The sequence below is a fragment of the Neofelis nebulosa genome, chromosome 5, assembly GCF_028018385.1.
Source record: "Neofelis nebulosa isolate mNeoNeb1 chromosome 5, mNeoNeb1.pri, whole genome shotgun sequence".
In the NCBI taxonomy this organism is placed as follows: Eukaryota; Metazoa; Chordata; class Mammalia; order Carnivora; family Felidae; genus Neofelis; species Neofelis nebulosa.
Genome location: NC_080786.1, coordinates 72577776 through 72602279, shown reverse-complemented (window position 1 = coordinate 72602279; position 24504 = coordinate 72577776). Strand labels below are relative to the sequence as shown.

The following is a 24504-nucleotide window of genomic DNA, read 5'->3' as shown; positions in this document are numbered from 1 at the left end:
TGTTTTAAGGTAAAATTATGTTGTGTTTATATTTTTAAAAAGAGATCTTATCTTTAGATATTTATAGATGGAGTGATATACCAGGAATTGGCTTCAGAATAATCCTGTGTGTGTTTGTGGGGGGCGGGTAGTAGTTAGTAGCACTGAGAAAACTAGAACTATATTAGGTTTATAATTATTGACACTGGGTGATGGGTATATGGGGATTTATTACACTATTCTCCTTTATTTTGGATTTGTTTAATATTTTCATAATAAGTTTGTTTATTTAGAGAGAATGAGAGAACACAAATAGGGGAGAGGGGCAGAGGGAGAGAGAGAGAATCTTAAGCAGGCACCGTGCCACACATGGAACATGTTGCTGGGTTCAATCTCACAACTGTGAGATCATGACCTGAGCCAAAATCAAGAGTTGGATGCTTAGCTGACTGAGCCACCCAAGTGCTGCTCATAATAAGAAGCTTAAAAAACAGATACATAGGGAAAATGGGAAGAGGGAAAATAGAAATAGTGATTAGACATCACTTTTGAGGCATCTTCTAAATTGTAGACCATAGTATATCTCTCCTTTTATTTAGGTTTTCTTTAATTTCTCTTAGCAATGTTTGTGGTTTTCAGTGTAAACATCTTGCAAATGTTCTATCAGCTTCATCCTTAAGTATCATTCATATATTTTATGCTATGGTAAATGGTATTGATTTTTAATTTCATTTCTCGTATCTAGAAGAAATATACCTGATTATTGTATATTGATCATGTATTCCGGAATTTTGCTAAACTCGTTAATTAGTTACAGTAGGTGTTTTGGTAGTTTGCATACAATTGTTTACATAGATGATTTTTTAATTTTCAATCAAGATGTCTTTTATTCATTTTTCATGCCTTTTGTACTTGTTTGGAACCTCCAGTAAAATGTTCAGTGGAAGTTGTGAGAGTAAACATTTTTGTCTTGCTCTTGTTCTTAAACAGAAAACTTTGTCTTTCACCATTAAGAATGATATTCTCTGCAGTTTTAAGTGCACTTCATTAGGTTGAGGAAATTCCTTTCTATTTCTACTTTACTGAGTGTTTTCAACATCTTATCTGCACCTGTTGATATCATCATATATTTTGTTTTTCTTTTTTTAGTCTGTTAATATGGTAAATTACATTGATTTTTGAATGTTAAACTAACTTTGTATTATTCATTCAAATACAAATTGTCAAATGATATATTTTCTCTTTTTGTAAATATTATATGTTGGGTTTGCTTGTTAAAGTTTAATTAAGAATGTTGCATCTGGGGCGCCTGGGTGGCTCAGTTGGTTAGGCCTCTGACTTCAGCTCAGGTCATGATCTCACAGTTTGTGGGTTTGAGCCCCACGTCGGGCTCTGTGCTGACAGCTCAGAGCCTGGATCCTGCTTCAGATTCTGTATTTCCCTCTCTCTCTGCCCCTTCCCTGGTCATGCTCTCTCTCTCTCTCTCTCAAAATTAAATAAATACACATTAAAAAAAAGAATGTTTGCATCTATATTTTGGGGGAAAATTTAATTGATCCATAGTTTTGTTTTCTTGCAATATTCTTAGGTTGTGGTATCAGGGTAATACTGGCCCTATAAAATGAGTTGGGAAGTATTAACTGCTCTTCAAATTCTGGAAGACTTTATGTAGAATTCATACTATTTCTTCTTTTAAATATTTGGTAGAAGTTAATAGTGAAGTCCTTTAGACATGGAAAGTTTCTGAGAAGATTTTAACTACAAATCCAATATATTTAATAGATATTAGGCTATTCAGATTATCTGTTTCTTCTTGTGTGAGCTTTGGTAGTTGGTGTCTTTAAAGGAATTTGCCCATCTCAGTTGTCAAATTTTTTGGAATAAAGTTGTTCAAAGTATTTCCCTTTCCCTTTTTAATGTCTGTAGAATTGCTTTCTCATTCCTGGTAGGTAGTTATCTCCATACTTTCTTTCCTGATCAGTCTGTCTCACTTTTCTTTCCTGATCAGTCTGACTAGAGGTTTATCCATTTTATTGACCTTCTCAAAGAATCAATTTTTGTTTTCATTGATTTTTGTATCATCTTTCTGATTTTCTTTCATTAATTTCTCCTCCAATATTTAGTATTTCTTTTTCTGCTTCCTTTGCATTTTGTTTTCTCTTTTTTATGAGATTCATAATATGAAAGCTGAGATCATTAATTTGAGACTTTTCTTCTTTCCCCATGTAAGAGTTTAGTGCTGTAAATTTTTTCTTTAGTAACTCCTTTAGCTGTATTCTATAATTTTGGTATATTTTAATTTTCATTCAGTGTGAAATATTTTCTTTTTAAAAAAATTTTTTTAACATTTATTTATTTTTGAGACAGAGAGAGACAGAGCATGAACAGGGGAGGGTCAGAGAGAGGGAGACACAGAATCTGAAACAGGCTCCAGGCTCTGAGCTGTCAACACAGAGCCCGACGCGGGGCTCGAACTCACAGCCCTCACGGACCGCGAGATCTTGACCTGAGCTGAAGCCGGCCGCTTAACCGACTGAGCCACCCAGGCGCCCCTGGTGTGAAATATTTTCTAATTTCTTTTTTGCTTACTTCTTTGGTCCATGGGTGATTTAGAAATGTCGTATTTTGTTTCTAAATATTAGAGTTTTCCAGAGAGGTTTCTGTTATTGGTTTCTAATTTAATTTCATTGTGGCCAGAGAACAAACTTTGTATATCTTGAATCCTTTTAAATTTGTTGAGACTAATTTTATGACTTCAAATGTGGTCTATCTTGGTAAATGTTTAGGTATGCTTGAAAAGAATGTGTATTCTACTGTTATTGAGTGGTATGCTATATAAATGTTAGGTCTAGTTTATTGGTAGCATAATTCAAATCTTAAACATCATTATTGATGTTCTGATCACTTCTTCTATCTATCAAGTTGAAATTTCTTAGTATAATTGTGAATTTTCTGTTTTTCTTTGCAGTGCTATTAGATTTTCCTAAATGCATTTTTTGGGGGGTGCATAAATGTTTTCTTCTTTTTTTAAAAAAAGATTTTTTTAATGTTTTATTTATTCTTGAGAGAGAGACAGACAGACAGACAGATTGTGTAAGTGGGGGAGGGGCAGAGAGAGAGGGAGACACAGAATCCAAAGCAGCCTCCAGGCTCTGAGCTGTCAGCCACAAGCTGCAAGATCATGACCTGAGCCAAAGTAAGACGCTTAACTGACTGAGCCACCCAGGTGCCCCATAAATGTTTTCTTCTTGATTAATTGGCCCCTTTATATTTTGTTGTGTTTATTATTATGTGAAGAATTATATTTTTAAATGAGTAATGCTGATAAAATAATATGTATCATATATATTTGTATATAATATAAATATATATGATATATGTATAAGTATATACCATATATATTTATGTATATACATACAAATATATTTATAGAGAGACTTATTCATAGCCACTTTTCATAACTTTCTTATTAATTCTAAGGTTTTTGATGATTTTCTGGAATTACTGGATATGTGATCATATTTTCTGCAATTAATTATACTCTTGGTACTTTTCTTTCAATTTCTTAATGTGCTTTTCAGAACTTCTAGAACACTTTTGTTTATTCGGGACTTCAATGAGACTGACTCAGTAAGTGTGATTTTGGCTGCTGAGTGGAGATATAAAATCTTTACAATATTAGGAAAGTATACTTCTAGTGCTTATTTTTATATATAGATTTTGGTTTTTTATTCTTTGTCAGCATACCATCAGCTGATTGCAGAAGACTTTTTTTCTGTAGGTCTTAGGCTTTAATCCAGTTTTGCCCCTCAATCTCTCCTGAGTCTCCAAGTTGCTTTTAAAGTCCTTGAGCTCAGGGTATATATTTCCAACTGGCAAAGAAATAATTGAAAAACAAGTGTTAGCTATGTTAGCTATGCTAGATACTCACTTAGAGGCACCTCATGATTTCAAGGCAATTTAGGATCATAGGTAGAAGCTGATTTTACCACCGAGATCCTTCCAGTTGAAACCTGTATTTTAAACTAGTCAGAAATATACATTTTGTGGTGCTTCATTCACTAAAAAAAATCTCACTGACAGAGCTGAATACTGTTGTATCTGAATAAGTAACTACTCTTAAACCATGTTTGCACTGGAGAAGTTTAGTCTTATGGGAATTTCCTGGATCAGAATATACAAGGAGGGGCAGCTTTTAGTGAAGGATAAGTAAAAGTACAAGTCATAGACATAGGTTTTAACTGAGTATACCCACATGATGGGTTTTGAGCAACCTGTACTTTCCTTTTTATTTTGATGAATTCATTTTGGTGTTTTCTTCTCTGCATCACAGTGCTTATTATAATAATTATTTCAAGGATCTTTCAAAGCAGACACTTTTTATGGTATCTGAAAAAGTGCCAGAACATTCCTATATTCATTAGAGGAAACAATTTTTCAACCTTTATCACTTAAATTGCAAAAGTTGTACCAATACTGGATCTACTTTTATTTCTTATTTTTATTTTTTAAATTGATAAATTGAAATTTAATCAAAATTAAAACATTGCCTTTCAAGAGATAGTTAAGAAAGTGAAAACTCAGTTTATAGCCTGAGGAAAAATATTTGTAAGATATATATCTGATACATGACTATCATTCTAAATATACAAATAGTTTTTATAACAATAGTAAGAAAAATAACACAATTCAAAATAGTGGCATGGATGTACTTAAAAAAATTTTTTTTAATGCTTATTTATTTTTGAGAGAGAGAGAGACAGAGAATGAATGGGGAAAGGACAGAGAGAGAGGGAGACACAGAACTCAAGGTGGATTCCAGACTCTGCACTGTTAACACAGAGCCCAGTGTGGAGCTTGAACCCATGAACTGTGAGATCATGACCTGAGCCAAAGTTGGACGCTCAACTGACTGAGCCACCCAGGCGCCCCTGGATCTACTTGTAAGGTTGTCTCATTCATTCATCAAATATTATTGCTTTACTTAGCACTTATTAGTATCAGGAATTATCTTTGAAAATAGGAATATGAAGATGAATAAGTCATAATCCATGCCCTCAAGGTGATAATAGTCTCAAAAGGGTAATGTTTAAACAAAACAATTCACGTTAATATGGTAAATGCTATGACAAGGTACTTTGAGAGTATAGAAAATGGTTATCTAAATCAGAAGTTCAGGGAAATTCATTGACAGTGGTAATGAATATTTGTCCTCCTTCTCTTAAAATAGAATTTTCAGTTATGTACATCTGTACTCAGCTATAGCCTACATTTCAGCCATTTGACTAAGTTGTAGCCAAAAGAATGTGAAGGGAAGTGATTTGTGTTACTTCTGGGTCACAGTCTCCTTCCTTCTCTGTCTCCATATGACATCCTAAAATGTGAGATTGTGAGGAGTCATCAGAAACCATAGAGAAGAGAGCAACATCCTAGAAATAATGGAACAATAAAAAGATTGGATTCCTGACAACCTTATAAATTATTAAGCAGAATAACCCTCATCCAGACTACTAATATAATAGAGAAATAAATGTTTACTTTGTTTAAACCACCCGTTAATATGAGTCTGTATCATCATAGCCTTGTCTAGATCCAAACTACTATGGTGAGCTTTCCTCAGCCTTCACTCTCTTAGACCTTTCAGTATACTTTGGTCATATCCTCATATTTAAAAGCTTCTTTATTGATGTCTTTGTTCTGATTGTCTTAATCCTCTCAAATGTTTTGTCAGTCTCCTGTAAGACTCTTTTTTCCTGTTTCTCCTGCTAATGTGGAACTTCCCCAAGGGCTTTTTTTTTCTTCACCCTCTTCTAGCTTTACTCATCCCCCCACCTTAGAATTCCATGACTTTAAATAGTCCCCCTTTAAAACTGATTTCTAGAACTCTATTCAACTCCTGAACTCCTGGCTTGTCCCATAGGCTTCAGATATAGGTTTCCAATAGACTGCAATAAACTTCCACTTGGAAGTCTTGCTGCCATTTTATATTCAGTTTACATTAACTTTTTTAAATCTTTATTTATTTTTGACAGAGAGAGAGAGAGAGAGAGAGCATGAGTGAGGGAGGGTCAGAGAGAAAGGGAGACACAGAATCCAAGGCAGGCTCCAGGCTCTGAGCTGTCAGCATGGAACCCAGTGGCGGGGCTCGAACTCATGGAGCACGAGATCATGACCTGAGCCGAAGTCGGATGCTCAACCGACTGAGCCACCCAGGTGCCCCTATATTCAGTTTAAATTTAAACTCATGTTGCTCTCTAACCAAACTTCCTTCTGGAGTTTGCTATGTATGTTAACGACATCATTATCCTCCTAGTCATTTATGTTTAAACCTTAGCATTGTCTTTAGTTTCTTCTTTTACCTGTCAACTGAAATTTAAATGGTAGACTACCTGAATGACTTCCTTTTATAGTCCTGCCTCCCACAGTTCTCTCCATAAAGACGGAGATGGTAATTTCTGTATCCAGAATGCTTTTAATTCCCATTCTCCAAAGCCTGATCAAAGTAGCTGGTTTCAGGCCTCTGTGGGAAACCTCAATCTAGGTAATTCAGGAAAAATTCTCCTGACAATTCAATTAGGTTCCTCCATGCGGTTTATGAGCCCATGGCTCTGACTCCTCTTCTTTCATATTACTGCTAATTCCTTCTTCTTGCATCTTTTTTTAATGTAATTCCTAGCTGTCTAACTTTAATGTGCACATATTCCTTTAAGTATTTGCCCATTCTTTATTTGGAGATTATCATTTATCCTCTTTTATTTGTCTGTAAAAATATTGCCACCTTTCCTCCCAGTTTCTGCCATTTTCAAAGATTTTTATTATTTTATTATCAAGTAGTTGGATATTACTACTCTCAACAATTCAAGGGATTGGTATTGGGTGGTGTTGTTAGCTTACTGACTTAGAACTTTTGAACCTTCTTCTCTCGTGTACAAATTTGAGTTCAACGTTTGAGGCAGAACTTGTAGCCCAACCACATATTAGCTTTTTGATTTCCTCCTCAATTCCTAACACTGGTATCTTCTCTCTACTCCCATATTACATTATAAGGCCCAACAGACCTTGTGTCAAAATGACTTCCACTTATACCTCTTTATAAATATGCCCATTGTCACCATCTTGGTTTAGGCTTTCATTACTGCATCCCTTAATTCTTTGTATTGTCCTTTGGGCCTCATGTTTCCACTTGTATCAGTCGATCCCACAGCTTACTCTTGCCAACTACTGCCTTCATGTCACTTCCTGTTCATAAACCTCAAATGGTTTTTATTTTCTTATGTTAATGTGCAACCAAGACTCTTGTTTCTTTTTTAGCTTTTTGTTCATACCCTCTCGTCTGACAGATCATCATCTCTGAGATCACTTCTTCCCCCCAAATACTTAGAAATGCTTATGTCCTTTTCAATCTAGTCAAAGCCTATTTTTGAGACCCAAACACACCCATTAAGCTTTTTCAGACCATCATGACTCATAATGGTTATCCTCTGAGTGAGATTTTATGGTTATATAAGTTCTTCTCTAGCTAGGAAAATCTTGGTTTCCTCTTTTATTTATTTATTTATTCATTTATTTACTTATTTATTTTTGACTATAGCTGACATCAATGTTACATTAGTCTCAGGTGTAAAACATAGTGATTTAACAAGTTTATACGTTATGCTTTGCTCACTGCAAGTGACTACTGTCACCATACAGCTATTACAATATCATTGACTATATTCCCTATACTGTGCCTTTTATTCCTATGACTTTCTCGTTCCATGACTAGGAAAAGATAATGGGTCTTTATATCCCACCTCCCTCAGTTACCAAGTGTAGGCCACTCTGGAAAATGTGGCCTCAAACAAGGAGGGCTCTTTGCAGCTGAAGTGGACCCAAAAGAAGCTGGCAGCTGGAGACTGCCTGCTGACCACACTCCCTTTATGTCCCTGAGCAGAAAGTCTCTCCTTGAAGGGGTATCTGGTGATGAATCTCAGTGTTTAATATTTGGTTTATTTTGTTTTTCTTCATGTTTAGTCAATCAAAAGTTTATGTCATTTACTTTCAGTTGTGTAATAATAAATATATTTTAGCTTATAGATAGCCCTGTGAGTATTACTTTGGCATCATCCCACAGGTTTCAATATATAATGATGTAATTGTTTTTTCTGTATAGTTCATAATTTTCATTTAGATTTCCCCTGTAACCAAAAAACTATTTAGTGTTATGTGTTAAAATTCTTAGTGATGAATATAAAAAATTCATTATTGTGGAAATTTTCAAATTTTGAATTGTTAATGTAATGTTTGTAATATAATCTGGATACTAATGGATACATATTGCTTATTGTATATATTCTTATATATTGTATACATTCTTTTTTATTAAACTACTTTTATTCATAAATATGTTTTAACTTAAACACTTATGGAGTTATAATAATTAAAAGTAGTTTTCCACTGTGCATGATGTTTACTGGTGATATGATCAACCAGGCTGAAAATGAACAAGTAATGATGTCATAGTGGCCAAATCCACTTGATTATAGGGTGCAATGTGGATAACTACATAAAAATTTTAATGCAATTTTCCTCGAATAATGATTCATAAATTGTAATTCTGCATTGCTATTATTGTCTTTTTTTTTTTTTTGTCTTTTAAGTTTTTGGTTTTATAACTCCTTTCAACCTTGAATTTCAATCACATTGAGAGGGATATTGATGAATAAATAAGTGGGTAGAAAGATCATGACTTTTTCTTTAAATTAAGTTATCTAAACTCTAGAATATTATTAACACAGAACAGTTTTACTCCTACTTACCTCTCCTTTGCTAAGCACTTACCAAACAGTATAGCAATGTGAAACTCTGGAAAGTAAAGAGGTTATGTGAGACTGGCTCTGTATTTTTTGAGATTGTTTAATCCATTTTTCCTGTCTCATTATATTTCATATAATACAGTTCCAATTATTTGTCTCCTTCCTTTCATTATGGTACCAGAATTGTCTACATGTCCCGAAAAGAATGATTACTTTTTCTCCTTTTTTTTCTTCTGAAAAATACCCTGTTACATTTTGAAGATAAGCCATTATTATGGCCATTCATATCAATGTGAAAGTAGTAAAATTCTATCAAGTGTCAGTACTCAATTTACAGTGATGTTTCAACAAACTCTATTTGCATCCATATTCTACTTTATATACAGGCCTAAAATTATGTTTCATTTCTTAACACCACATCTCTAATTGAAAATAGGAAAAGTCAAGGATAGGAGGCAGAAATGATAACTTTGAATGTAAAAATAAGAATTTTCACCTATAGGAAGCCATTGTATTTCTTGCTCCAGGGGATTGAATACACCATAACATAATGTAATCTTTAAAAGCATAATGGGACAGAGACAACTGTGAATAAGATGCACAAATTTTGACATCAACAAATTGTCCAAGAATCTATGTACTATACCTGGGACTGACAAACATTCCATTTCTTTTAACATTTAGTTACTTTAAAAATCAAACTGCTTGAATAATTTTTTTTCTTTTAAAAATTTTTTTTAATGTTTATTTATTTTTGAGAGAGACAGAGACAGAGCATGAGTGGGGGAGAGGCAGAGAGAGAGGGAGACACAGAATCTGAAACAGGCTCCAGGCTCTGAGCTGTCAGCACAGAGCCCAACTCAGGGCTCAAACTCACGGGCCATGAGATCATGACCTGAGCTGAAGTTGGACACCCAACCGACTGAGCCACGCAAGTGCCCCAAAACTGCTTGAATAATTTTAATGCCAGTATTTATCCAAGACTTCTAAAGCCTGTTTAAGAAAAAGAAGTCTGAAAACACAATATTGCATTGTGTCATTATATACTTACCAAAATAGAGCCTAGTATAAAACCAACCTTATAAATAGCACTATTCTAAGAGAGAACAGAAATGTTGATTTAGTAAGGAAAATAACAGCGCCTGCACTAAGAAAAAAAAAGTCAACAGTTAGTAAAAAAAACTTGTACCAACACCTACAGATTTATCTGCAAACATTACTATTTTTTTTAATTTTTAAAAAATTTTGGGTATAGTTGGCATACAATATTATATTAGTTTTAAGTAAACAACATAGTGAATTGACAATTAAATACATTACAAAATGCTTAACATGATAAGTGGTGTTACTATCTGTTACCATACAAAGTTATTAAAATACTGACTATATTCTCTATGCTATACTTTTTTCATCCCTATGACTTATTTATTTAAAACTTTTTTCCTTGATGAGCCTGGCTGAAGATTTATCAATTTGTTTATCTTTTCAAAGAACCAGTCTTGATTTAATTGATATCCCCTATTGTTTTTTAATCTCTGTTTCATTTGTTTATGTTCTGATCTTTATTATTTTCTTCCTTCTAACTTCAGGTTTTGTTTGCTGTTCTTTTCTAGGTCTGTCATGTGTAAGGTTAGATTATTTGAGATTTGTCTTGTTTCTTGAGGTAGGCCTGAACTGAGATAAATTTCTCTCTTAAAGCTGTTTTTGCTGCATTCCAAAGATTTTGAACTGTTGTGTTTTCATTTTCATCTGTCTCAAGGTATTTTTTTTTAATTTCATTTTGACTTCTTTGTTGACTCATTGGTTGCATATGGGGTTTTAGGCTGATATAGATGTATGTATATGAATATATATCTGTTCTACCTCATAAGCCTACATATATGTGATATATATTTGTGTATATATTATATATATGTGTGTGTATGTATATGTGTGTGTGGGTATGTATGTGTGTGTGTGTGTATCAGAGTTGATGGAATGCTCTTGTTCCAGAAAGACAGATTGCACTCAGCAGCTTTACTGTTTCTGTTGATCCTCAAACATTTACCATTTCAGCAATTCTCCATTTAAATGGAAAACATTTCTCCTGCATTGACCCCACTACAGTCTAATCTGTTTACATATAGTAGTGATGTTTCTATAAAGTTGCCACAAACACTAAATTAGTGAATACTGAACTATTGTGCCTATGATAAATACAGGGTTAAGTTTCTGCGAGCCTTTGGTCACAGCATTTTTGTCAGCTGAAACACCATTTGCTTCATATAGGTTCATTTGCCAAAGTCCTTGTAAAACGAGTCAGTCTGATAGGCATTGACAGCCTGCTCTTCCACATAACTCTGTTTTTGTATAACACCTAGCAGGTATTTTAAAAAGTTCTTCTGCAGCTTTCTGATCTGCAGAACCTGCTTTCCTGGAAGTTTAACATTTTTTACTCTTTATTGCCTTTCGAAATATGCAAGCAGCCAGAACTAGCTAAGAAGGGTTTGACATTTTCTTGACCCTAGGTAACATGACCATAAATTTCTTTGATTTTCAGTCTTACAATTGTGCTCTCCACTATGCTTTTTTAATTGGTTTTAATCTGATGAATCCACAAATTTGTTCACTTTACATATTTTCCATAACTTCATTGCACACTATAGATGTTACTTTAGCACTTCCAGAGTGTCTTCATGTACAAATAAGCAAATAACCTATTTTTTCCCTAGAAGTACCACTTTTTAGATTTATTAATGTTTGACTCTTGGCCAACAGAACTATAACTCAGTCCTGAAGGAAGCTAATCTAATACATGTATTTTCTTTGTAAAGCACCAGCATAGCCTTTTGCACTTAGAAACACTAGATAGCACTTCAGCACTATGTTTGGGGGTCATTTTCAACAGCAACATCACCAACAGAAAGCTCAAAAATGTGAAAAACGTTAACACTAGACCACAAGAAGAAAAGTTGTTTACAGTAAGAAAGTTGAAATAAGAAGACAGAGGTTTCTTCATTTGACCTCAGCTGGTAATGTGTTAGTGAACTCAAATTATTATTCTTCATTCTGTGCATGTCCATGAGTGACCATGAGAGAGTTATGGAGATTGATTTTGAGGTTACAAATAAATTTTAGTGAGTAGGTGAATTTGCAAATATGGAATCTGTGAATAATGAGGATTGACTGTAGTTGGGCAGATGATATCAGGGAAATTATCTATATTCTTTCCCTGCCAATGTGGCTACTGAATAGACCCCTTCACCACAGACTGCCATCATTCTTTGTATACAAAGTGTCCTTAGAAGATTGTTATACAAGGTAACTAAGGTCAGATTTTCAACATCATTTGGTATAAGTTAAAGAAAAGGCTTGATTGGAAAACTTAAGATCTGAGCGCCAGTATGAAGGGGCACACAAACCCACATCGAGGGAAGCAAGCTGGGTCAGGGGCAAGATGTAAGAGGGTTACATTCCAGGGTAGGACCCTTCCTCCTTATAGGAAAGACATGAGGGCAATCTTGTCTGTTGGGAATAGGATGGTGGGGGGAACAGACTACATGGGTGCCAGACAGTCTGAATTTAGATGTCAGCTATTTTCAGGAGACTTCTGTGAAATCTAGCTGCTCAGCACCTGGAGAGCATAAAATCTGTGGGAGATTTCAGACCTTTTTTTCATGGGAGAAGAGAGTCATGAGACTGGGGAGCTGAGTTCAGGTGCAGCCCTTCCCATTCTCCCCTCGCATTAAGGGGTCTGGACAATGCAGAGTGAACTTCCACATCACTCTACATCAAATCTCATAGCACCATGTGGTAGTTGATTTATTGTTTGTGTTAAACTGATTTCCAGATTGGAAAACAATCATTATGCTTGAATGTGATTTTCTATTATATTGCCATTTTTCTCCCTGGAGACCAGGATTTATTGATGTCAACCTGATCAGAGAATGCCACTTTATATTGAGTACTCTGTATTCAAAACTATTATAGAATATGTGTAGCAAATCTAGGTTGTGCTATTTAAGGTAGCTATGTACTTTAAGTTAGAGAACTTCCTTTAGAAATCAAAGCCCAAACAAATGAATCCATTTCTGTCTCCCCTCCAAAAAAGGACACTTATCTATTCAACTTGGAAAATTAGCTAAAAAGTCCCCAAATTAAAATAAAATCTAACATTTAATTTTATTATACCATATTTTTTACTGCCTTTACATTCCTTAGCTTTAAATTTAAAGGTTTTAAATTTTTAATGGTTTAAATTTCCTATATTAAGGACCTTTCCAATTTGTAGTTGTAAATCTCTTTGAAGATCATATTTTACTAGAGATGGTTGGAGGACTGGCCAATACTTCTTCTCATTTATTTTTTTAAAGTTTTTATTTAAATTCCAGTTAGTTAACATACAGTGTAATATTAGTTTCATGTGTACAATCTAGTGATTCGACACCTCCATACCTCACCAGGTCAGGTGCTCATCACAAGTGCTCTCCTTAGTCTCCATCACTTATTTCACCAATCCCCCCACTCACCTCCTTACTGGTAACCATCAGTTTGTTCTCTACAGTTAAGGTCTGTTTCTTGGTTTGCCTCTCCCTGCTCCCCACTGTACTCATTTTTGTTTCTTAAATTCCCATATGAGTGAAATCATATGAATTGTCTTTTTCTGTTTGACTTATTTTGCTATGTGATTACAAATGACAAGATTTCATTCTTTTTTGTGTCCAAGTAATATTCTATTGTGTGCATTATACACACACACACACACACACACACACACACACACACACAGCATTTTCTTTACCCTTTCATCAATTGATGGACACTTGGGCTATTTTCATAATTTGGCCATTATAGATAATGCTGCTATAAATTCCAGGGTACATTTATCCCTTTGAATTATTGTGTTTGTATTCTTTTGGTAAATACCTATAGTGTATTTCCAGGATCAGAGGGTAGTTCTATTTTTAGCTTTTTGAGGAACCTCCATAATGTTTTCCAGAGTGGCTACACCAACTTGCATTCCCACCAGTGATGCAAAAGAGTTCCCCTTTCTCCTCATCCTTGCCAGCACCTTTTGTTTCTTGTGTTGTTGATTTTAGCCATTCAGACAGATATGAGGTGATATCTCATTGTAGGTTTGATTTGCATTTCCTGATGATAAGTGATGTCGAGTATCTTTTCATGTATCTGTTGGTCATGTGAATGTCTTCTTTGAAAAAATGTCTATTATTGTCTTCTGCCCATTTTTTTAAAAAGTTTTTATTTATTTATTTTGAGAGAGAGAGAGAGAGAGAAAGCATGAGCAGGAGAGGGTCAGAGAGAGAGAGAGAGAAAGAGAGAGAGAGAGAGAAAACAAGGATACCAATTAGGCTTTGCATTGCCAGTGTGGAGCCCGATGGAGGGCTCAAACTCACAAACTGTGAAATCATGACCTGAGCCAAAGTTGGCTACTTAACTGACTGAGCCACCCAGGTGCCCCTATTTTTGTGTATGGTATAAGAAAATGGTCCAGTTTCCCTCTTTTGCATGTTGCTGTCCAGTTTTCCCAATACCATTTGCTGAAGAAGTTGTCTTTTTCCCACTGGATATTATTTCCTGCTTTGTTAAAGATTAATTGACTATCTAATTGTGGGTTCACTTCTAGGTTTTTTACTCTGTTCTATTGATCTATATGTCTATTTTTGTGCCAATGCCATAGTTTTGATTATAGCTGTGTAATATAACTTGAAAGTGTGGAATTGTGATGCCTCCATCTTTGCTTTGCTTTTTCAAGTTTGCTTTGGCTATTCAGGGTGTTTTGTGGTTCCATACAAATGTTAGGATTGTTTGTTCTAGCTCTGTGAAAATCCTGTTGGTATTTTGGTAGGGATTGCATTAAATCTGGAGATTACTTTGGGTAGTACAGACATTTTTAACATTATTTGTTCTTCTAATCCATGAGCATGGAATGTCTTTCCATTTCTTTGTGTCCTCTTCAGTTTATTTCATCAGTGCCTTATAGTTTTCAAAATACAGGTCTTTCAACTCTTTGGTTAGGTTTATTCCTAGCTATATTATTATTTTTGGTGCAGTTTTAAGTGAGATTGATTCCTTAATTTCTCTTTCTGCTGTTTCATTATTGGTGTATAGAAATGCAGCATGTTTCTGTATAATTGATTTTGTATCCTGCAACTTTACTAAATTCATTTATCAATTCCAGAAGTTTTTTGGTGGAGTCTTTCAGGTTTTATCTGTATAGTATCATGTAATCTGCAAATAGTGAAAATTTTACTTCTTCCTTGCCAGTTTGGATATCTTTTATTTCTTTTTGTTGTTTGATTGCTGTGGCCAAGACTTCCAGTACTATGTTAAGTAACAGTGGTGAGAGTGGGCATCCCTGTCTTGTTCCTGACCATTGAAGAAAAGCTCTCAGTTTTTTTCATTTAGGATGGTGTTAGCTATGGGTTTTTCATATATGGGCTTTATTGTGTTGAGGTATGTTCCCTCAAACCTACTTTGTTGAGGGCTTTTATCATAGATGGAGGTTGTACTTTGTTAAATGCTTTGTCTACATCTATTGAAATGATCATATGGTTTTTATCCTTTCTGCTACTGATGTTATGTATCACATTGATTACTTTGCAAATATTGAAGCACCCTTACTTACTGGGAATAAATCCCACTTGATCATGGTGAATGATTTTTTATTTTAATTAATTAATTAATTAATTAAATATAATTTGTTGTCAAATTGGTTTCCATACAACACCCAGTACTCATCCCAACAAGTCCCCTCCTCAATGCCCATCACCCACTTTCCCCTTTCCTCCACCCCCATAAACCCTCAGTTTGTTCTCTGTATTTAAGAGTCTCTTATGGTTTCCCTCCCTCCCTCTCTGTTTGTAACTTATTTTCCCCTTCCTCTGCCCCATGGTCTTCTGTTGAGTTTCTCAAGATTCACATATGAGTGAAAACATATGGTATCTGTCTTTCTCTGACTGGCTTATTTCACTTAGCATAATACCCTCCAGTTCCATCCACATTGCTGCAAATGGCCAGATTTCATTCTTTCTCATTGCCAAATAATGAGACAATATATATAAATATTGTATATATAACATATACATATATATTTACATATGTATATGTTATATATACAATATTCCATTGTATATATAAACCACATCTTTATCCATTCATCAGTTGATGGACATTTAGGCTCTTTCCATAATTTGGCTATTGTTGAAAGTGCTACTATGAACATTGGGGTACATGTGCCCCTATGCATCAGCATTCCTGTATCCCTTGGGTAAATTCCTAGCAGTGCTATTGCTGGGTCATAGGGTAGTTCTATTTTCAATTTTTTGAGGAACCTCCACACTGTTTTCCTGAGTGGCTGCATTAGTTTGCATTTCCACCAACAGTGCAAGAGGGTTCCCATTTCTCCACATCCTTGCCAGCATCTATAGTCTCCTAATTTGTTTATTTTAGCCACTCTGACTGGTGTGAGGTGGTATCTCAGTGTGGCTTTGATTTGTATTTCCCTGATGAGGAGTGATGTTGAGGATCTTTTTATGTTCCTCTTGGCCATCTGGATGTCTTCTTTAGAGAAGTGTCTATTCATGTCTTCTGCCCATTTCTTCACTAGATTATTTGTATTTCGGGTGTGGACTTTGGTGAGTTCTTTATAGATTTTGGATAATAGCTCTTTGTCTGACATGTCATTTGCAAATTATCTTTTCCCATCCGTCGGTTGCCTTTTAGTTTTGTTGATTGTTTGCTTTGCTGTGCAGAAGCTTTTTATCTTCATGAGGTCCCAATAGTTCATTTTTGCTTTTAATTCCCTTGCCTTTGGAGATGTGTCAAGTAAGAAATAGCTGCGGCTGAGGTCAAAGAGGTTGTTGCCTGCTTTCTCCTCTAGGGTTTTGATGGTTTCCTGTATCATATTCAGGTCTTTCATCCGTTTTGATTTTATTTTTGTGTATGATATAAGAAAGTAGTCTAGTTTCATTATTCTGCATGTTGCTGTCCAGTTCTCCCAGCACCATTTGCTAAAGAGACTGTCTTTTTTCCATTAGATATTCTTTTCTGCTTTTTCAAAGATTAGTTGGCCATACATTTATGGGTCCAATTCTGGGTTCGCTATTCTAGTGAATGATATTTAAAAATACATTGTTGGATTCAGTTTGCTAGTATTTTGTTGAGGATTTTGCATCTATGTTCATCAGAGATGATGAAGTTCTCATTTTTTGTAGTGTCTTTATCAGATTTTAGTATCAGGGTAATGCCTCATAGAATGAATTTAGAAGTTTTCCTTATTTTTATATTTTTGGAATAGTTTAAGAATAAGTATTAATTCTTTAAGTATTTGGTATAATTTGCCATTGAAGCCATCTGGTTCTAGAGTTCTGTTTGTTGGGAGTTTTCTGATTCAATTTCTTTGCTGATTATCAGTCTATTAAAATTTTCTATTTCTTCTTGATTCTGTTATGGGAGGTTATGTTTTTCTAGGAATTTATAATTTCTTCCAGTTTGTCCATTTTTTTGGCATAAAGCTTTTCATAATATTCTCTTATAATTGTATTTCTGTGATGTTGTTTGTTATTTCTCACCTCTCATTTATGATTGTACTTATTTATGTTCTTTCTCTTTTCTTTTTGGTAAGCCTGGCTAGAAGTTTATCAATTTTATTAATTTTTTCAAAAAAAGAACTCCTGATTTCATTGATATGTTCTATTTTCTTATTTTCTTTATCATTTATTTCTGCTCTAATCTTTATTATTTCCTTCCTTCTGCTAGCTTTGGGCTTTGTTTGTTGTTCTTTGTGTTGCTCCTTTAGGTATAAGATTAGGTTGTTTATTTGAAATTTTTCTTGCTTCTTGATGTAGGCGTTTGTTACTATATACTTCCCTCTTAGAACCACTTTTGCTGCATCCTAAAGGTTTTGGATTGTTGTGTTTTCATTTTCATTTGTTTCCATGTATTTTTTTTAAAGTTTATTTATTTATTTTGAGAGAGAGATGGGGGGAGGGGCAGAGAGAGAGGGAGGGAGAGACTCTCAAGCAGGATCTGTACTGTCAGTATGTAGCCCGATATGGGGCTCAAACTCATGACCCATATGACCTGAGCCGAAATCAGGAGTTAGAATCTTAATCAACTGAGCCACCCAGGAGTGCCTAGGGAGACCTTCTTTAAACTACCTGAAGTTTGGGCCTCTTGCTATCTCTGGGTTGAGCCATTCATTGATCCACACTGTCGCAGAAGTCTGGATTTTTCCTTTGTAGCATTTAATACAAGTTAATTTGTGTAATGATATGATATTTAGTCTTCCCCACAAGCCTGAAAGTTCCACAAGGTAGGGACTGTTTTCTATTGCTAACCATGGTATTACCAGGGCCCCAGTACATTGTATACAATAGGTACTCACTCAGTACTCTCTTAGCAGGTACAGCCTTGTCCCACAAATCTATCTTATTAGATACTCTCCAAGGACTAGGTGGAGAGGTAGCTAAAATTTATGAGCTTGGTGGTGGAGACAGTGTCTGAGCAGTCAGAGAGATGGAGGAGTTCAGAGCTGGTGCAGTGGGGGAAGCAAGAAGGGATACTGAGGACACTAAAGGATGCTCATCGGATGAGTTTGCCCCTGTGCTCTCAACATCACATTTCCAGCCCAAATGAGTCCTTCTTCAATCATTTATGAAATAATTTCTTTAGAGGAAGAGGTAAACATCTGAGTAAAAAACCAAGGCCAAAACAGCTTTGCAGAATTATAACATGTCCCCGAAACCAGTTACAATTCAACTGGATTGGACTTCAAGAGAGAAATGATTGTGTTCCTCCAAATAATCATCAGTTAGGAAGCTCCCACTCCTCCCAAGATGTGGAAAGATGATTACACCTTCTGCTGTCAGTTGCTGAGAAAGAAGTTTTTTCTCCTGATGGACCGACCAACACTATTTCTTTTTTGCTGCTCTTTTCCCTTCTCCTTTCCTTGGTTTCCCCTTGCCGTGAAGCTTCTTTAGACACATCTGCTCCTCGAAGTCCTGATGCTCATCTCTATAGAGGCCAAGAAAACGTAGTGTCCCCATGAGTGCAAAGTAAGTGTTGTGATTTGGATACCAGTCATAAGTCTCCTTCCTCTTGGCTAAAGGCTACTCACTGAAGAGCTTCACCACTTTCATGTTTTTAGAATCAGTGGGCCTGGCAACTTCACCGAGTAGCCGGGCACTGAGACAACTCATGTGCAAGGCATATTCTGAAAGTGAAGACATTTCTTGAGCAGCAAGGAGCATGAATCCCTACACGCAACCTTCCTCTCCCGTGCGCCCCTCTCCTGGAAGGCCCTCCCCTCTGTCCATGTATTTTTCCATTAATTTCCTGATTGACCAATTCATTGTTTATTAGCATGGTATTTAACCTCTGTGTATGTGGTCTTTCCTGATTTTTTTTTGTGGTTGACTAATAATTTCATAGGATTGTGATCAGAAAAGATGCATGGTTTGACTTCAATCTTCTTAATTTGTGAAGGCCTGTTTTGTGGCCTAATATGTGATCTATTCTGGAGAGTGTTCCATGTGCATTTGAGAAGAATGTATAGTCTGCTGTTTTAGGATGGAATGTTCCTAATGTGTCTGTTAAGTCCATGTGGTCCAGTATGTTATTCCAAACCATTGTTTCCTTGTTGATTTTCTGTTTAGATGATCTGTCCATGTGTGTGGTGTAAAAGTCTCCTACTACTAATGTATTATTATTGATTAGTTTCCTTGTTTACTATTAATTGTTTTATATATTTGGGAGCTTTTGTATTGGGTGCATAAATACTTACAGTTGTTATATCTTGTTGATTTGTCCCCTTTATTATTATATAGTGTCCTTTTTTGTCTCTTGTTACAGTCTTTGCTTTAATTTAATTTAAAAAAGTTTTTTTATGTTTATTTATTTCTGAGACAGAGAGAGACAGAGCATGAGTGGGGGAGGGGCAGAGAGAGAGGGAGACACAGAATCAGAAGCAGGCTCCAGACCCTGAGCTGTCAGCACAGAGCCTGACACGAGGCTCGAACTCACAAACCGTGAGATCATGACCTGAGCCGAAGTCGGTCGCTCAACCGACTGAGCCACCCAGGCACCCCTACAGTCTTTGCTGTAAAGTCTAGTTTGTTCAATATAAGTATTGTTACTCTGGCTTTCTGTTGACATCCATGTACATGACAAATGTTTCTCCCATCTACTCACTTTCAATCTGAAGATGTCTTTATGTCTAAAATGAGTCTCTTGTAGTCAGCCTATAGATGGGTATGGTTTTTGTTGTCCACTCTGACACCCTGAGTCTTTTGACTGGAGTGTTTTGTCCATGTACATGCAAAGTAATTAGTGATAAAAATGTATTTATTACCATTCTTTTACTTGTTTTGTGGTTGTTCCTGGAGATTTTCTCTGATCCTTTCTTGTCTTTCATGTTTTACTGATTTTCTTTAACGATATATTTGGGTTTCTTTCTCTTTATTCTTTGCATGTTTATTAGTGGTTTTTGATATATGGTTTTTGAAATATGGTTACCATTATGTTTGTATATAACCTCTTCTGCATATAGCAGTCTATATTAAGTTGTAGGTCATTTAAGTTTGAACCATTCTTTTCTCCTGTCCTCCCCACATTTTAGGCATATGTTGTTATATTTTATATCACTTTTTTTGGTGCATTCCTTGACTGATTTTTTACAAAAATATTCATTTTTACTGCTTTTGTGTTTCTTACCTTTATACTTTCACTTTTGGTCCCCCTTTGCACTCAAAGTGTCCCCTTTAATATTTCTTGTGAGGCTCCTTTATTGGTCACAAACTCCTTTAGTTTTTATTTGTCTGGGAAACTATTTCTCCTTCTATTCTGAATGATAGCTTTGCTGAATAGACTATTCTTGGCTGCAGATTTTTCGCATTTAGCACTTTGAATATGTCATGCCACTCCCTTCTGACTTGCCAATTTTCTGTTGAAAAATATCCTGCTAGCCTTATGGGTTTTCCCTTGTAAGTTAATGACTTATTTTGTCTTGGTACTTTTAAGAATTTTTCTTTATCACTATATCTTGCAAGTTTACTTACAGTATGTCTTGATGGGAATTCTCTGTGCCTCCTGGATCTGGATGTATGTTTCCTTCCCCATATTAGGAGACTTTTCAGTTATTATTTCTTCAAATAAATTTTCTGCCCCTTTTCTCTCTTCTCTTCTTCTGGGACTCCTATAATATGAATGTTATTATGTTTGATGGAGTTACTGAGTCTATTCTCATTTTGCATAATTTTGCATAATTCTTCCTCTCTTTTTTTCCGCTTCATTGCTTTCCATTGCTTTGTCTTCTAGGTCATTAATTTGTTCCTTTGCTTCTTCTAGCCTACTACTGTTCATTATATCAAGTATGTTTCTAATTTTGCTTTTTGCACTCTTCATCTTTGATTGATTCTTTTTTTTAACTCTTTTATTTCTGTGGTAAGGGTGTCACTGATGTCTTCCATTCTTTTCTCAAGTCCAGTGAGTGTCCTTAGGATTGTTGCTTTAAATTTTCCATCAGACATGTTACTTATATCTATTTTGCTTAGATTTCTAGCTATGGCCTTATCTTGTTCTTTTATTTGGTATAAATTCCTCTGTCTTGGCATTTTGTCTAAGTCTCTTCTTGTTTCTCTGTGTTAAATGAACCAGTTATTTCTCCTGCTTCTGAAAGTAAGAGGTCTCCTGCTTCTGAAGAAGAGGTCATGTAGTGCCTAGGGCCCAGTGCTTCAGGAGCATATCCAGTGTGTGCTGCATGTGCTTTGCATGTGCTCTAGATGCTCTATCCTTCAGGTCAGTCATCTGCAGAGGCTCTCCTTGCTTGCTGTGGGCAGTGTTTGGTCCCTGGCCTGAGTGTGGTGAGTTTTAATTACCACATTCTGCTCTGTCTCCTTGTGAAATGCAATCTGTCACCATCTCCACTGGAAGTGAGGTGCTGTAAAACTCTCTGATCAGAAGACATAGTGTGGGCAGGGGTTTGTGCAGGTCTTCTGGGGGAAGGGATGGCCTCACTAGGACTGAGGAAGTGTGACTGACAAGGGAAGTTCCACCAGAGCACAGTGGGGTGGGGCTTAGTGTAAGCAAGTTAGGCAGCCATTTTTCTTGCTGCACTGCCTCCCACAGGTGGTTCTGTGTTTATGCTGAGGAGAGGAAGGGAAACGGCACCGGCCAGCTCCTGTGTTCCCTGAGAGGTGTCTGTATGAATGCTGTTTCTCAGGGACTTACTTGAGAAGAGCAAATAGTCTCCCCACTGTGTGCCCCAAGCACTCTTCAGATCGCTATTTCCATGCTGTCTGCCATGGGTTGGTTGCCTGCCTTCTCTCCAAGAGCAGTGTAGTGCCCTTGGGGCTCTATCCCAGCCAAGCTCACTGACCTCTAAAACTCCAGGCTTTAAGTCCAGCTGGTTGCAAGAACTCACAAAATTCAGCCCCTCTAATTTTCCAAGGCAATGGCTATGAGGAAACATTCTCCTTATGCATTCCCCTGTGTGGTCATCTCTGTCTCACCCTTCTCTGTGACCACAGCTCCCTCCCTTCCACAGCCAGGATCCATTTCTCCCTTAAACTATATCTCTGTGCTTCCTCCTTTCTTCAGTGTGATCACTTCTCTCCCTTTAGTTGTGAAGTCTGTTCTGCCAGCTTTCAGGTCAGTTTCTTGGGTATTTGGGATGATTTATCTAGTTGTATTCATGGGACGAGGTGAGCCTAGGATTCTCCTATTCCACTGCCATCTTCTGGTCCCAATACCTTCTCATTTAGAAGTTACAAATTCCACAGCCTCAAACTAAGATTGCAAAATAATCATTAAAGAACTTTCTCCCAAAACATCAGCCTTGGAGAATAATTCTTGAATAATCATTGTTAAACATATAATGCCATGCATTTCTATATTTTCTACCTTTACCCATTTTTGTTTTCCTATTTAATTAGGGCCAACTTTCTAAACACAAACTTAAGCCAAACACATAAAAAAATAGTGATTTAAAGCACAAGTCTATAAGAAAAGATCAACATACCAGTTGTTTCAAGATCATTTCAGTTCAATATATTGGGAGCAAAGATCCATTCTGAAAATGAAAAAATATGTAGTTTAAAAAATTCTTAGAGGCATAAACCAAATTCTTATCTTTCTACCTGGTTTGTTTTACAAAGAAGCTTCAGAAATATTTGACTATAGTTTTAATGATGGAAATGTTATGTTTTCATTTCAAAGCAATGAAATTCTGATGTTTAATGTGAATCCAGTTGGCTCTCTTTTGTACATTCATAGTTTCAAAGGCTAGAATTTGTTATCAGCAAGGAGAGAGATTTAAGCTGCACACATAAAAACAAAGTTACTTAGAGTTCAAGGTTTTGTCTTGTAAGTAGCATTCCACTTAGAGTTTCAAAACTTTTTACTTTAAAATACTTTACTTGAAGCCAACCTTTTTTAAGGGTGTTCCTTCTGAGAGGATCAATAAAAGTGCAGCATTATCCCACTCTCACCTCTTAAGACCTTTTGCATTCATCCAGTTTTCTTATTTTTTACCCTTTATCTTGCTAACAGTTCTCAGAGATTTCTTCTGTGTTCCTGTGAAGGTAAGTTTCTTGTCAAAGAGGCATGTCATCTTCTGAGGTGGCTCATTCTCTTTAGCTACCCTGTCATCTTTTATGTCCTTGTTTAGGGCAGTCCAGTGGTCCAGATACAAGGCCTAGATCAGCTTCTAGAGATTCTGATCATCATCTTTGACTTGTCATGCTGGAGTCACAACAGTACCCATGGAGACAACCTTGATATAGAGACGGGGTAGATATTTTTCAGGTGTCCATAGTTACTATATTACTATTTATAGCTAATTTTCTTCTTGGGAACTAGGAAGAGAGGGGGAAAGATCTTTTCTTGTTTGTCCTTGAAAATCTCTTTTTGGCATGGCATGACTACCACTTTCCCTGGGTTGGCTGCTACTCTGTCACTTCCAATACCCAAGTGGCCTGGGCAGAGTTTACTGTAATGAGCAAACTCATTACATCTCTGCAAGCTTTCTTTCTTCTCTCTCTAGCCCTTTTTGATTTACTCCTCACCTCAACCAAAACTTGCTTACTGATCTTCTGGTCCTAGCTGTTGGGCAACTTTACCCTTTCTCAACCTTACCTTTTCAGAGATGACTCCAGTTCTATTCATTCATGCATCTGTCACCAGATTCTTTCAGGGCCATGAATTTTTTTCCATTTCTGAACCTGTTGCTATAATAAATCAAATGTTTACTCATTAAAACATTGCATCCCTTTCTGACCCCCCATCATGGGGATTGAATTAGTTTATTTCTGCATTTTTTTTCTGCCAAGCACTATTCTAGTCTTCCTGCATTTTCCTTCGTGCAGGTAAAGTTAGTTACTAGTGTCTCTGCAGAGACTAGCTCACACCCTGCCCATATGCCAGTTTATTGATTCCTTGAGAAATCTAAGTAGTGAGTTGACACAACCTTTCCAATCCCCACCCTAACTTAGGTCATTGGGAAAATGAACTTCCATTACTTCCCAGTTTCAAGTAGGAAAGAAATTCACTTTTTTTAAGTGAAAATCTAAAGTTTTTTCTAGGCAGGGGGATTGATAGGTAGAGTAGATAAGACATCATTGATTGGAAGAAATAGTTGACATATTATCTACATCAACATATGTACATGGAAAAATAATTGTGCACTGTTTCCAGAAAGTATCTTGGGTATGTAGAATGAAATGAGCTCTATTAT

General features: G+C 36.0%; 1 long non-coding RNA gene and 1 pseudogene across 1 annotated transcript in view; one reads left to right on the top strand and one right to left on the bottom strand.

Moving 5' to 3' along the window:
• Nucleotides 1-24504, top strand: part of LOC131512205 (uncharacterized) — a 315375-nt gene that overhangs the window by 140416 nt on the left and 150455 nt on the right. The window lies entirely within an intron of this gene.
• LOC131512204 (small ribosomal subunit protein mS33-like) lies at nt 18617-19057 on the bottom strand (annotated as a pseudogene).